Source organism: Stegastes partitus, unplaced genomic scaffold (assembly GCF_000690725.1).
Source record: "Stegastes partitus isolate 25-593 unplaced genomic scaffold, Stegastes_partitus-1.0.2 Scaffold181, whole genome shotgun sequence".
Classification (NCBI taxonomy): Eukaryota; Metazoa; Chordata; class Actinopteri; family Pomacentridae; genus Stegastes; species Stegastes partitus.
The window spans coordinates 550,063-566,214 of NW_007577912.1; the positions used below are offsets into that span (position 1 = coordinate 550,063).

The following is a 16,152-nucleotide window of genomic DNA, read 5'->3' on the forward strand; positions in this document are numbered from 1 at the left end:
AAGTCATCGAAGACTATTTCAACTTGTCAAACTATGCACAAGCTATGGTTTCTTTTTTTCTGATAATGTTTAAGCCTGCATCAGACAGGCTAGTGCTTCTGCTACATGCTGGTATCTGATTGCAACAGACTGGCTGTCTCATGGCTTAAATCTGCAAAATACATCAGAGGGGGGAGGTGGTGGGTGGGCATGACGGCCAAAACCAGGAACAAATAGAGTTGGAAAAGTGTCAACATATTGGGTTAATATCTATCATGTGGTCAGTCTGCAAAAAGTGTCTTGTTTGTGGTAGAAAGTAAGAAGAATAAAATAAGAGATGATGTCTTTTGTTCATGGTGGTGTAAACACACAGTCCTTTTAGACAAAGCACACTATTATTTTTAATTAACTAACCACTATAAAAAAAAAAGAACACAAAAGTTCTGGCTTCTGTTAAGTTTTGCTTTCATGCAAACCCCCTATTGTGTGTGACTTCTATCTTGTTTATTTGTTTCTTCTCAATTAACTAAATCGTCCGGCTTCAAACCGGGAAGCAAATATGGAACGTTCTTTCTTCTAACTTTCTATTAATGCCGCATATACAGCCACAAACCAACTTTATATTGTAATGTGCGACACCGTGTCTTGAACTTATATTCCCAGCGTGCCAGGTGTTGGCGTGTGAAGTACAAGATGAAATGACTGCTACTGAGTGCACAGCATTTGAGGCAATGCCAGAAAGGAAGTCAAGACACAATACGTTAGATGAGAAAGCATTTGTAGAAATACACTTGCAGAATAATTGCTGTGCATGTAAAAAAAAAAAAAAAAAAAAAAAAAAAAGGGAACAGAAACAATGATAACAGCAGGCAGCAACCTGTACGTGCTGTACTAGTAACCAGCGACAAACAGGAAATTTCAACAGGCCAAACACATACAATCAATGTCTTCAATTTACGTGACTGCACGACATCTCAAATGTACTCTCAAGAACGTTCTGTGATTGCCACGTTTTCAAAGAAACGGCAGAAAACAGGTGTGTGAGCTCATATGATGCATTAAGACGAACACCTGCCGGGTGATGTTAACACCTTTGCAACCCCATGAGAAAAAATAAATGAAATACACCTACGTAACTTCTGCTCAGTTCAAGAACCTTGAGTTAGAACTGATATAAGATAAATGCAGGGAAGAGCAACCGTGTCGGCCACAAGTTAATCATCCATATTGCTTTTAAACTACATTATATCACTGCTTCGCTAAAGGGCGCCTCAGTAGAAGGGAAAATATACACATTTAAGACATGACTGTACTGCCACAACTGCATTCTTTTTCTTCCCTGGCAAATATGTAACGACAATAAATTTGTTTATGGCCAGACACGGGAATCGACAAGTGAATAATATGTCATTACAAAAATGTTAATGATTTGCTGCTTATATTTTGGGTTTTAGTTGGTAAAAATAACACCAATGAATCTGTCATATTGGAGTTTTTCCATTTGTTTAACAGGCCAAGTGATTAGTCAATAATTGGGATAATATCAGCATATCAACATATTATGAAAATATTCTTTATTTTCAGCCCGACTTGAATCCCTGCTTAAGAGTTGTGGTTTTATGAATTCTTGTTGTGAAACAGCTCTTCCCATAGGATCTACGGAAGTTTGTGGTGGTTGCCAGGCCTGGTTGGGGTAACAAAGCCAAGTATAAGAGCCACTCAGTCAATCGTATTTAACATTACAGATCCTAGAAACATTTGCCAAGACAAAGAGATGCTTTTAAACCTTTGCATTTAAGGAGTATAGCTGCTAATGTTTACTCCTGACTGCACATGAGCTGCAACAACAAGTAATCAATCAGTTGATGATCAGAAAATTTACTGGCAACCATTTTAATAACTGATCGGCTGTTCGGCTGCATTTACACATTAATATGCTGCCGTTTCTAACATGAGTATTAGTTGGTTTGTCATCTCATATAATAGTAGGCTGAAATAAATAAATATCAGGCGCTCAAGCTAGTAAATGCTCCACTATGTTTGCCAGAGGGCTGGTTGGATTCTGTTTGTCAGTGTGATGCAATGCAGGTAGTGTACAGTGGAGTTTTCGTTGGAAATCGCTGGTTTCTGAGGTCAAAATAAGTTGCTTTGATGTGATTTAATTAACCAAAGTTCTCATTATGTTGTCTTTTTTTTTCTTCTAACAAGTGTGGGGAATAAGTCCCGGCTTTTAAATCGAGCCAAAACAAACAGTAGGAATGTCACAACAACAACTCTCAACTACAGCACAGGAAAAAAAAAAAATCAGCAAGCTCTTAAGCCTTTAAAGCCTCTCCACAATGAAGGCCAATCGGAGCCTGACTTGTGAGCTTGAACCACAGTCGGTCCCTCTGGGCCACAACTACAAGCTGAACCACCAAGACAATAACTGCACTTTATCATGCTGCCAGCCTCCATACATACGGAGACCAAAGAGCCTCGGCCTTATAATGTGGAGCAGCCTTGAGGCCAACTGTGGCCGTCTGGTTTAACCAGATTATGATTATGTCACACGGGAGATTACCCATCCGACACAGAAAGTCACAGTCAGACACGTAGTCGTGTTGCTGCACAAACACGCGCGCGCACTCTCGCAAACACACAGCCATCTGTTATTGCCACAAACTACTGTACGCTCATTCTCTGCAGCACACAAAGCCTGATCTTAGCAAAGGAGGAGGGGAGGGGAAGGATGCTGTGTGAACTGCACAAACTGATAAAATCTCTGCTGAAAAATAGATTTCCCCCCCCCCCAATCTCTTGAGAACTACCTCTGTGAATAAAGGATAAATAGATCATAAGAGAGAGAGAGAGAGAGAGAGAAAAAAGGGCAGCACTATGGAGCAGCATAAAAGAGACAGATGAGGCAGGGAAGAGGCAATGAATGTTTCTCCCCCTCTGTGTGCAATGGCTGCCTGCTTGGCTGCAGCCGACGCAAAATGGAGCCGCGAGAGTGAAAAGGGGGGAGACGAGGGGAAGGTTTAGAGAGGGGGAGTGAAGGGGCAAATGGGAGGAGGAGGTGGGGAAAAGAGGGAGAAAGTGTGACAGCAGCTCAGAGAGGAGGTTGGAGGGGGGGAGAGCGGCAGGAGAGGGAGTGGAGTCGAAAGAGACTAATTTGCTCCTCTCTCATCCGTCTGGGCTCCCTCTCTCACCTTGGCCCAGATTTTCAGTCTACCTCATATTCACTTCTAATAGAGAGTTGAGGAGGACGAGGGCAGGACACACAAACACACACACACAGTCACACACTCCTCGCGGAGGCCATTAGTCCTCACACCCATTATTACTTCCTAATCATCTAGTGGCACGTCGAAGATTTCACAGGAGCGGGAGTAGCCTGTTAATCCGAGCAGGCAGATGTCAAAGCACAGGAGGAAGAAAAAAAAAAAAACACTGCTGTTATGTAGCAATAATGTACAGGCAAGCTGAGGATGAGGAATAATGACTGGCCAGATACAGACAGCAGCTCAGGGAATCAGAAGAAGAGGCCAGTGAGCTTTGACTGAAGCAGATGGCTGGTTTAAAACACAGCTTCAAAGAGGTAAGAGTATGCAAATCTCAGCTAGGTGACAAATGGCAAGACAAAGAGAAAGAGACTATCTAGAAGAGATAACAGCGACTGGCTGGATTCTTAGCGAGCAGTATATTCAATAACGTTTTGAGACTCTTCACATGAGAAAAGCGCGTTAGCTCCGTCTACAAGGGGCTGGAAAGTGTCTTAGACGATATATGGTAAAGAGATCATTACTTCAGAGCGGTGAATTCCATCGATCAATTAGTCAAATTACAAGAACGGGTAGTTGATGACATTTACATCACTGCTAAAATATAAATTTAAAAAATACAGTTACAGCTCCTTGCAGAGGATTTACCATTTTACACCAAGTTAACTATGTAGTCATTGTGTTTAAATAGTAAATTAAATTGAAAAAAAATTAAAGGAACAATGTGTTGACTTTAACTTTTTTCATTATGTTTGACAAATGATTAAAAAAATCAGAATCAGAATCAGCTTTAATGACCAAATACGTCCACAACATACAGGGAATTTGGTTTTGGCTGTTGGTGTCGCCCTAGGAATTTGCACGAATAATAGAAATAGGAAAACTAAAAAATAAAATAAAATAAAGTAAAATAACTAAAGAAAGAAAAGAACAAAATCCAATAAATAATAATAAAAAATACAACAAGATAATCAGACAAATATATACAAATATATACAAGAATTTACACATCCAGTAGAAAAGAAAAGAAAAATGATTTATTAGATGCAAGTAGTAGATGTATCGAAGCAGATGTAGTTGTATCTCGACCTGAAAAGGTTAGTGAACTAATTGGCTGATCAACACAAAATCACTCAACAACTATCCTGATAAACAATCAGACATCTTTGAGGCAAAAACATCAACGCTTCTTTCGTTGCAGCTTGTAAAATGTGAGGTTTTGCTGCTTATATTTTGGATTTTAGTCGGTCAAAATAGGCCAACGGAGCTGATGTCTTAAGAGTTTTTCAAGTAATCTATAGATCAAGTGAGATAGTATCAGCAAATCAACATATGATCAAAATATTTCTTCGCTGCAGACCTATTTGCATCCCCACTTCAGAGCTGCAGTACTATTATAGCCGTTCGTGGTGGTTGCCAGGCCCGATTGGTGTAAAAGTCCAAAGCCAAGAACGAGAGACCGCTTAGTCAATCCTATTACAAGAAGCCCAAGAGGAAAATCAACACGCGCTGTCAACACAGAACATGTAGATAAATCATCACTTGAGATAAGCGATGTGAACCACTGGATGAGTCACGATACGAACGAAAATTCTTATATTTTATACATTCACATTTCACACGCTGAAGGCAAAAGAGGAAAACAGTCTGTGAGGCATCATACTGCACGATATTCAGAGAGGATACATCACCAAGTCATCAATGCGACTGCAAAACTAATGCTTGATTAAGAAGCATGCCTCGTACCGTTATTGCATTTCACAGCTCTATTCTTAATTATTTTTCTTATTATAGTGAAAAGAGGACTGAACTGAGCAAAGGTGTGACACAGCACCTGTCTCCAGAACCAGTTCAAATGCACTGTATATATGAAGAATTTTTCTACGATCAAAAAAAATCACATTTAAGTGCATTGATATTGACTCTAGCCAAAGAGTGATGATGTCTAAGCACTGCTAAAGCCCATCGGGTACCGTACTAGACAAAGCTGGTCCAACCTCGAATACAACTCACAACAATTTTATGAATCAGTTTCCAATGTGTTTCTCTGACACTGTGTTGGACTGTTTGCTTTGTATGTGGATAATGCTGTGGAGATAGCATCCAGTCACTAGGGAATAAGAAAGAGGTTTATGGGTAAATAATCTGTTTGAGTCGGCCAGTGCGGGCAGGGAAACCCCTTAATCCAGCGCACACAGGCCCAAAGAGCAGATGGGTAAACTAATGATGTCTCCGTGCAGGGTAGAGAACAAAACCAAAAACAAACGTCTCATCAGTAAATCCAGCCCGTCACATCTCAGCTTCCATCAGATTCACATGAAATCAATAGAATTGAACAATCTCACAACTGATCCAAGACATTTTTCACTTTTTATGTGCTAAAATACTTTTCCAGACTCCACTTTTTATGCATCACATTTCGCGAGACTTTGCAATACCGCTAAAGATGTGCCAAACTATTTCCAGACCCGTGAGAAAGCTCCGTCGAGCAGCTCGCTTTGCTGCAATTCTCGTTTTTTTTTTTTTGTGACCACTTCATTTTCCACTCTACAGCCGGAGAATTGACTTGGCACAAGCCAGTGAATCAATATTAAGTAAGACTGTGTACAAATAGCACTGACCGCTGAGACGAACGCTGCCGCAGCTGATGCTGAGGAGGTGGTATTTGCTGTTGCTAGAAGCCGGTTGTTAACCTCGCCTGTATAAATGACACCTTAAGGATTTGCAGGTCTGGTGCCAAATTTAGATCTGGCTGCTCTGAACGTAAATAACAAATGAAATCCGTCCCAAGCCAAGGCGAGAATTTACTTATCTCCCAGACATCAACCCCTGGAGTCTCGATAGGCAGGATCTCTAACTGTGTTTGAAACAGCAGACAAACTATCATGCTGCAAAAAGAAATCAATAATATATCATCATCTCTTTTTTTTTTCATTAATAAAAAACATGGACTGCACTCCCGGAGAAGCCAGAGATTCATTTCACACCTCTCAATCAATGTTTATGCAAATCCAAGACTTTCTCTTGACTATTATACTGTTGGCCGATGCTCTGGAAGAAAATTCTTTCCACCCAGGGATTAGGAAACTGACAAATGCAGACTATTTGGAGAGGCAGCTTTTGGTTTGTACGCCCTGTGTTATTGAATCAGCCTGCCCTGTGATCTGACAATGTTGATACTTTTAAATAGAAAATTAAAAGCCAACCTTCAAACTTTAGAATATTTTACATCCATCGTGTATTATAGTGGGCTGCTTTTGTAGTGTTCTTGTGTTTAATTCTCTCTCATCTATGTTTTTTTGTTATTCCCCTAGTTCCATTTTAGTGTTTCCATGTGTACAGCCTAATTATCACTGGTCAGTCATCTGCAAAGCAATGCGATTACCACCAACCTGTGTAAAAGTTGCTATTGGCAACTTGAAATGTGAAGCAACATCAACATAAGCCTTGAACAAATGTTATACTATAATCCAGTTGTATGTGACTTTGAGAACATGGATACAAGTGTTAGTATTTATCAGCAAGTACACAGTTTCCAACATTTTTGCATTAATACATCTGTTTTCCTATTTTTTGGTTGTATGCAGGCATCCACTTCGATGACTCTTCACAAATAAACACTTAAAATGTCCTCGTATCTATAAACAACTTATCTTTTCTTTTCTACAAGCTGAATATAAAAGGGCAAATGGGGACAGGATGGTAAACAAACCATTTCCATGATTGTTTGCGCACAATGTCGATGCTGTTTTTATTTAGTTGTTTCCAACACTGTCAGCTAAGCGTCTCCTTATAAAAATGTGAATGGATCTTTTCCGCCACTTTTCATGCCACCTTGAACTCTCTCCTGCACTCAGTGTGAGAGAAGTGCTGTGGGCAGTCGTTTCTTTAAGCCGACTGTCTGAGGCTCAGTCTTTAATAAGGTGTTCCAGTCTACAAAGCTCGACTCTACAGTGCTGATGTAAAAATGAACTGCTGTCAGCGCCAACGGAACAAGCAATATCCAATCACAGGCGGGACCAGCATCTCCTAACTGCCCTAAAAGCAGAAGGCAGATGATGCACACTGACACATCCATCAAAACGTTCTGTAATTCTGGGTCATAAAGTGGAAAACTGACAGCAAATTACAGCATTGGATTCAGTCTGGCTACTGTACTACTACTGCAAAACGTGACTTGTTTCGTAAATCGTCTCCTTTAATCAATTATTTAATTGGAAAAGCACTCCCAGAAAAAAAAACCCTCATATTTTTGTTGCAAATGGACCCTGATTTTATTCCTTCCAAAGAATCTGAGCTGTAACGAGCGAAAACGCCACCGCTTTGTAAATGTAATTGGATGTTTCTCAAGTGATGGAAATAACAACAGAGTAATGTTTCACCTATTGTGCTGCCAGAGACAAGAAAGTTTGTGTCTGTGTCATCCTATATTGTGTTATTTTGGTCCAGTTTCCATGGATTTACATCTCACTGTTAGAGCCCGACTGATCTATTTACACTGTGATATAATGCAGAACAAAATCTATGCTTTGAAATACAAAGAAACAAGCCACTGTGTGGTTAAGCTTTGTGATCTATTACAGTCGTCTATGCATCAAAGAAAATAGTGGAAAAAGAATTTACAATTTTTAAAAAAGCAAAAACACTGTTAAATGTTAAATACTTCAAATCTAAGTTAAGCATCATGAACTAGTGTTGGATGCAAAACGTACTCATCAGTCAAAAAAAGTGACAAAGATTGGCCATCCAATCAACTGAATGACTGCATCTTGTTCCAAGCTTAATCTGACTCAGTTTAAGGCTGTCCATCACATCTATCTTGCACACTCCAAACTCTGAAAAATATATTCCAGAGTCACAGTCGCCTGCGATAGATGCAAAATGTCTCCAGCAAACATAACACACGTGTTGTCCAAGGCTAGTGGGCTGCTATTTCCAAACATCTTTCCAAGGCTTTAAAGTCTGTGTTTACACTTTCTGCAGAAATGGCCATTTTTGCAGTAATACCAGGTCATCCAATGACTAAGACCAAAACAAATGCCTTTGCACCATTATTGGTACCTATAACACTACTGTGGTAGAAGATGGGGGAGTCAGCATTTACCCACAAAACCATCTCACTGGCTCAAAGACCTTGTGATGTTCTTAAACTTAGACAAAAATTAACTACAATTTGAGGGCGTCATCTGTAAAATTCAAGTCTGTTTGAGGCATTATGATTAATTACTAGGGGTGGGACTTTAACGCATTAATTAATGTGAAAATACCGCATTAAAGTCCCAACACGTTATTTTTGCATTGATTAACGCGCTAAAGCCCCACCCATAATATACTTTAAAGCGTTAATTACGATAAATAATTACAACAAAAATAACGCGCTAAAAAATTAACGCATTTAATCGCAGTTTGCATCCAGGCAACACAGAACGTTTGTCAGTGCCCAATTTCATGGTCCACCAATCACACTGATGCACAAGATGCATCAGCGCTACGCTAACAACAACAAATATGGAGGAATCCAATGAGAGTGCATTGCTTAGACTGATGGAGGGTAAGTTTCACTTTAAAAAAACTGCCTGATGGAAACTTTGACAAGAGCGTGGTTTTGTGCAACTTGTGCATAAAAGACTTTGCATACCACCGAAGCACATCGAGCTTACGGTACCACCTGAATGCAAAACATGTTGTCGCGATCACAGAAACCGACGGAGCTGTTAGCGCTAGCACTCCTAGATAGTGACAAATTTTTTTACACGTTATTTTTGTTGTAATTAATTAATCATAATTAACGTGCTGAAGTCCCATCCCTATTAATTACACAATTAAATTAAAGACAGTCCAAGAAAAATAGGCACTTTTTACTGAGACACATTGTCAATGCACATCAAAACCTCTCACATCAGTTGGAGTGCAGATGTTTTATTTTAACATTGAATGAACGACTTGTACTGTATTAAAAATTAAGCGCTGGTTACTGATTATTATTCATTTCATTATTTACAAAATCAATTTGTGTTTTTTCTTGTCTTGTTTTGTAGATTGTGGTGTGAAAAATGGTGTCCTGACTGCCCATTGTATTTTATTATGCCAGTTCAGTAAATAAAAGAAGAAATCATCAAGAGTCAAAAGACTAATGGGAAGAAATACTCCTTTTGCATTTTAAATTCATTAAGGCTGAACCAGTAAACAGTGTTCATGTTGGCTGGTTTAGACATTTGAAATTCGTCATTGCCTATCAGCTTGTGTTTTATCTATAATCTATTTAGTAACTGCAGCTGTCAAATCAGCTTGAGTTAAAACTACAAAACATGTAAATACTCAAGAACCAGTGGAACCTATCTAGTGGGTAAATGTTCACTTCCAAATCTCTTTGGCAAGATCAGCGTAAAGTCTTGTCTATACAGAAGGTGTAGAACACATGAACAAAAGTGCAGCAGCTGTTGTGGATGCGCTCTCAGCTTAATACACAACAAGTAGTTTTGCACATAAAATGCAGGAAAACAGACTTAAAGAGTAGAGAAAGTACACCTCGGGTTGCTTACGGACATATTGCTGCAGTAAAATACAAGCCACAATGCTGCCTGCTGTTCCATCACATACACATAAGACAGATGACTAAGAAATGCTGCTGAAACGGCCTTGATGTAGACACACTGTAAGGTTAACTATAATTATTTAATGCCAGAGACTTTGAATCGGCCTCATTTAAAGGCATTTATGATGAAAAAAAACAAACAACAACAACAACAATAACTCCTTCTTAATTTTGCACATGTAGGAAAGCTGTGTAAGAAACCAGGGATCAACTAAAGATGCTGAAGCGTGTATTTGCACTAAAAGTCTAAGTACGTTTCTGTCAGATTGCACGCAAGAAAATTTCCTTAGTAAAAGGCAGTGGGCAGATAGAGACAAAGACGTGCCTGGACTTTGGAAAGCGAATCCTTGGTACCATTTTCCCTATTCTCGACTCTTAAAAAACAACTAGTGGTAGTCAATGACAGATAGCTGGTCTGCATCAGCAAACACACTGCAGGTGAAAGCAGCTTGCTCAGCCTGGCAACTACTGAGCCATGCAGGAATACCAGCGAGGGATCCCACACCTCCAACACACACACAAACACAACACAACACACCTAGGATCATTAGTGCGTAACCTGACAGCTGAAGAGCATTCCTTAAACAAATAACCTCTGGATACAAAAATAGCCTGCCTTCTGGTAATGAACACAGAATCTGTTGTCATTGTGTTATCTGACCATTCATTATGTCAGCACTGCATTACTGCGTTGGCTGACAACATGCAATTATCTTTCCAATCAGCGTGGCAACTTCTAGCACACTCAGCTTTGCATGGTTATGCCAGTGGTTAAAAGGGCGACAGTAACTGTAATAGGAAAACCCTGCGATATTAGAAATAGAAATATTTTAGTTGATGTTGTGGCCATCAGCTGGTACAGTACAATGACTATATTGTCTAGTCTGAGCTTGGAAAAGTTCCAATGTTGTACTTACAAAGTTAAGAAAACCAGTGATCAACATTTTCTCAAATAAAATTCTTTCTACCACCGCTTACTTTGTCAGTGCTGCGACTGATAAAAACTTGTGCCGTCTGTTTCTCCCTTGTAGTGTGGGCTCTGATATTTCTGCAGCTTCTTGAATTATGAATTTACATTGGAACAACTGAAGGCATTCTATATTATTATTTAAAGCATCTATCATCGTGCCCCCCAACTGCACATCTTTCAGTGAATGAAATTCTTTGAGGTTCACAGAATACTATCCAAACTAATAAAATGCGATGCGACTGAATTTCCCGTGCACCTGTACTGTGGTTTTAATGTCTGTTTAATGAGACTGCACATAATGTTGTTTATGCTGCCAACGAATGTGCATATTGCGCTGAAACACAACACACAAATGAAACTATTCACCAGGTCCAACCACTGAAACTAGACTCCACACAGTGTTGTCATTTCAAGAAGAGAAACAATCTGCCACCGGTGCAAAGAAAAAAAAAAAAGAGGACAACTTCATGTTTCAAGTCGAAACTGGTGGCATATCCAACTACCTTTGTGTATCATGCTTCGGATATGATTTATACTCTCTCTGCTTTCTAAGTTGCTTCTTCAGAAGAAGGCTCACAAATTATTCAGACCTCCTGCAACCGCATGTCACCATGAGCCGACAAAGTCAACTTGGTTTTACGGCAACCTCGTTCCTGACTTCGACTGAGAAGTGACAGTCAACAGGTCTTTGACAACAGCAATGCGGATAATTACACAACAGGAAACCACACGACGGGGAAAGCCTCAATCAAGCCAGGGGTGACTACACTACTTTGCAAAATTGTCTGCAGTGTCATTTGCATATTGACACGAGCAGGCTGCAAGGCTTCATCACACTAGTGTAGCCACATAATGTAACTTAAGGTGCATATGCTTGTTTAATTTTTGCATACAATATAAATGTCATTCCATTGCATCTTCATAGACCTCTGAAACTGCTGGTATGTTAAGTGCAGAGCATTGCACCAAATGCACCCATGTATATGCAATTTATTCTATTATCTTGCATAAAAATGAAGGTGGAATTGTCTCTGTATCACTACAATGTTTGGTTTCACCACTTAAAGAGGTGTTATATGGCCAAAGCATTAACAGGCAGAGTTTCAAACAGACTAATGAGGGCAGACGGCAGGAATACGTTTGCTTTTCCTTTTGACTGCACTGAAAACCACCAAAAAGCTGGACAACAACGAACTGGAAATATCACTCTTTCTATAGCCAACATCTAGAATCAACGGCAGCGTGTAATAAGCTCCGACAAATGTCAAACCCATTACATAATCCCCTGAGCTGTATCATTATAAGCATATGGCTCTAACACAAAGCACACTGCAGCTGAGTGGCGAGAGCCTCAGGCTAAGCAACTATCAAATGGCACCTTTCGTAATACAGAATCCAGGCTTGCTCTTTACACTTTGATTCAAGGTCTAAAAGAAAACTCTTGTATATATGGAGGTTTCAGGTAATCACAGTACCTTGCCATCATTAGGACCAATGCAACATAGAGCCATTCATTAGCTATTCTCAACAGAAGCTGCCTGAAACCAGTTCACCGGAAAACAAATATCTATTACATAATCATCGCTCCTATTAATACCTTTAAAATTACAAGACACTGCATATGTGTGTCTACTACTAATGAGAGCCATTATGTGATCCTTTAAATGCTTTCTATTAGAAGAGCCAGGGCAAAGAGCCAAGCGATTCAAGGGATAGGGGAAGGAGGAGGGATTATTTCTGTTAACCCCTCTGTGTAATCTGAAGGTTGAAACAATAACAATGCTCTTCGCATCGGCCACCTTTGGAAAGTTGCGCAAGAAATGTCACTGAATGTCAGCTTCAAACTGTTTCATTCCCAAGCCCAAGGCAAGGACAGAGCTGAATATTCATCACTGCATTCCGTAAACAGGAGTGAAGACTGTGTGAATATTTAAAGATGGGTTTTTATCCATCACCGATGACACTATTTACCGATATTTTGTTCATAGAAGAGGCCTTCATTACAAACCCAAACAGAGCACTTGTTTGGCGGCAGGCCAACTTTATAGATTCCTATTAGCAAAACAAGCAGTGGATAGTTTTTTTTTACACTAGACACCTGTGGTACAACTTCAAATGTTTGTTTTAGTGAGTCAGACTACTACAGCAACAGATAACAGTCTATATGGGTCCCTTGCTGGGAAAGTAAACAAGCTCTGTAGTGCAACGTTACTACTATGCGCTCTGTCATCAAAACATGAGGCCTGCTGTGACGCCTCACATGGAAAAGAGACACAAGTTATGATGTGTCTAAATGTGTGTCAGATCAAAATTGACATGACAACGCCAAAGAATGGCAATAATGGAACAAACGAGTAGCATGACAGATCATTCAAATTTACTTTGAGAGGTGTAGTCACGAATTTATGGAGCTGGATTCAAATAGGAGCAAAGTTTTCCCAGTCCCACGTCTGAAAAAATCCCAAAATACAATTTAGTTGGGAATAGATTTCTTTGAGTAAGACACTAAAATAAATTTATGGGAAAACAAGTTTACAGTTAGCAATACAGTAGAAAAGGTCAGGGCGCTGTTGTAATAATGCTAAACATTAGTCAAGTGACTGAAACTGGAAATTCAAAAAGAACAAAAAAAATAAAAACCTCTAGCAGGTCACTTGTTTGCCTCAGATTGCTCCTTTGTGGATGTTTGTGTAAAATAGAGTATAAAATAAAAAGCTACACTCAACATAATGCAAGCTGTAGAAAATGAGACAATTCACAATGTGACATGCATATATTTGTCATTTTAGTATTTCTGGATGTATTAGACTCATTTTTTAAGTGTTGCAAACCAATGACTGCTTTCAGCAATATTGTAATTTTCAGATTCTTGTAATAATGTGATGAAGTACTCAATCTGTTGCCTATTCATTTCTGAAATCGTGAAACAGGCATTTGTGTGTGCGTGTTTAATTACTTAAAATTGACTGAATTAATGACCCAGTAGTTATTTTGTACATTGTTATATTCTGATATTGTGATTTATTATAATTCTATATACACATCAGCTACCTCTATATTATGTGCTTCTGCAAAACAACTGTTCCAGTCCATTCATAAAATGGTTATTGGGTCAACATGGTCCTTCTAAATCAATTACCCATAAGATCTTATACATTTTCCAACAAATTTGAAACTGTGTCAATAGCACAGCCGGGCTAAAAACTATTTCTAGAGAGCAGAAGGCTGAATAATCAACACATGCAATTCTCACAATGTTTAACTTGTTCTGCGGGATAAAATGAAATGTGACTTGTGCAGTGTGGCGTGGAAACACTGAGTGATAATGGAAGACAAGTTGGCAGGCGAGCGGGCTGCAGATAGCAATCCAAGACAGCCTGCATGAGAAAAAAATCACATGGCTGACTGTAAACAAAGCAGTTATGCAACAATCTGAGATTCATGCAAACTGCCAGGAGGCACTCTGACCCGCTACTAACGATCCGCCCCCCCCTGACTGCACCGCACAGGGCGGGCAGCACAGGGGTCAGTGTGGGAGGGGAGCCGGAGCCCGTCTAAACCTGTAGGGGTGGCTGGTGGAGCCCATCCCCCCTAATGTGACTCATGTTTCCCCGCTCAGTGTTTGCCTGCTTCCCGCACAGAAGGGGGCGGGAAGGTGAAAGAAGCGCCATAATAATCCCGTTTAACATGCGGGAGTCCGTCCTGCAGCTTCACATCAAAACCATCCACGTGCTGTCATTGTTTCACATAAAAGCAACATGTTTATTAAGACACGTGAAAAGTCACCCCACTACTCTGGAAAAACTTGAAGGCAAAGACGGGATGCTGATGTTGACACGGAGGGAGAGAGAGAGAGGGAGAGAGAGGGAGGAGGAGGAGGGGAGAGAGAGAGAGAAAAAAGTAGCAACACGTTTATATCTCACATTGTGTGCAAAAAAAATGGTTGAATATGTCAACAACAACGTGGCATCTGAGCTGGTGACAAAACCGGAGCGGAGAAAGCACCGCACGGCAGGAGGGCAACACTGTACGATCATAATACGGCTGTGCAAATGAGAGAAGGTGATGCTCTGAATCCTGCCTTGCAAAGAGCAAGAAAACACGTCACACCGCATGGCTCTTTATTTGTTGACAAGCCGAACTCCGGCGCCGGATGGAAATTTGGGGGGCATTAAAAACAGGCCGACGCTGCGGCAGCCACTTGCCCTCCTAGCAAGTTGTCTCGCCGAAATTTTTTTTTTTTGAGGGGGGCTAGCTCGCAAGCTAATGGCTCTGCTAGGCTATATTGTAACTGAGGAAGAGAGAGAAAGCACATTCACCTCCGTTAGCCGCTAGCGCCCATCCCCCAACCAACCAGTCTTCCCTGTCTGTGTCCACCATCTTTAATCTGTGCTCCGTCTCCCTTCCCGCCGCACAAAACACGACAAAAACACAAGGCACTCACCTTTAACGACCATCGCCAAATCGATTATCGCCTTCCGAGATAATAAATCGATTTTCGTTTTAATATCGTGCGTATTTTAATATTGAAAATTGGCCGTGCGAGCGGAACCGCGCCTTGAGAGAAGAGCAGCAATCCTAAACCGCCATCTGGTGGTATTTTCCTCTCTGTGATGCAGCGGGAGCGGCGCAGCCTCAGACCGAGACACAGCTGCCCCCTGGCGGACACACCGGGCCGCCGCGGCGGGCACGCGCCTCCCGGGGGCGAGCGCGGGGAAAGGGAGGGACCCGAGACCCCGCCAACACAACACGGACGGGGACGCGCACGGGAGAAAAGAGAGAGAGAGAGAGAGAGAGACTCCCCCCTCCTCCCCTCCCTCTCTCCCAATTCAATTATTACAGCTTTAGAGATAATTATTAGCCCACCTGTTGTTTTTCTTCACAAACAGGCCTTTAATATTCATAATTCAGTTAGAGTTTTATCATAGCGGGTAAACAGATGAAGCATCTTTCAAAAGACAAGAAAAGGGATTATGATAATCGAAAGACTGCAGTTAATTATGTGTTAAAATATGATGTATTAAAGCTGCAAATTCTTTTTCCTAAAATGTCTTTTTACTTTGTGCATAATCTAAATAAACATACAATCTGTATAAACAAAAATATAAATCAACAATGTCTAAAATAAAAGAACTGCAAGACAACCTCTTTGCAACCTTTAGAGAAGAACGCAGCGCAGCTCCATCAAGAACCACAAAATAAGAGGCAGAAAACAGTCACAGTGGCCTTTTAATTATATTCAAAGCTTTGATGGGATTGATGATTGAAAATAGTTTATCACACGCTAATTAAAGCTCTCAGATCCTAGCATGCATCTTATTTGTAAAATACATCCTAAACCCCTC

General features: G+C 40.4%; 1 protein-coding gene across 1 annotated transcript in view; it reads right to left on the reverse strand.

The window, feature by feature from the left end:
* The window catches only part of stag1a (STAG1 cohesin complex component a), a 44,023-nt gene extending 28,634 nt beyond the window's left edge, over positions 1–15,389 (reverse strand). The window contains exon 1 of the mRNA XM_008280110.1: positions 15,252–15,389. The gene's annotated coding sequence lies outside the window, so the exon portion shown is untranslated. The remainder of the gene's footprint in view (positions 1–15,251) is intronic.
* Between the last annotated feature and the right edge of the window lie 763 nt (positions 15,390–16,152).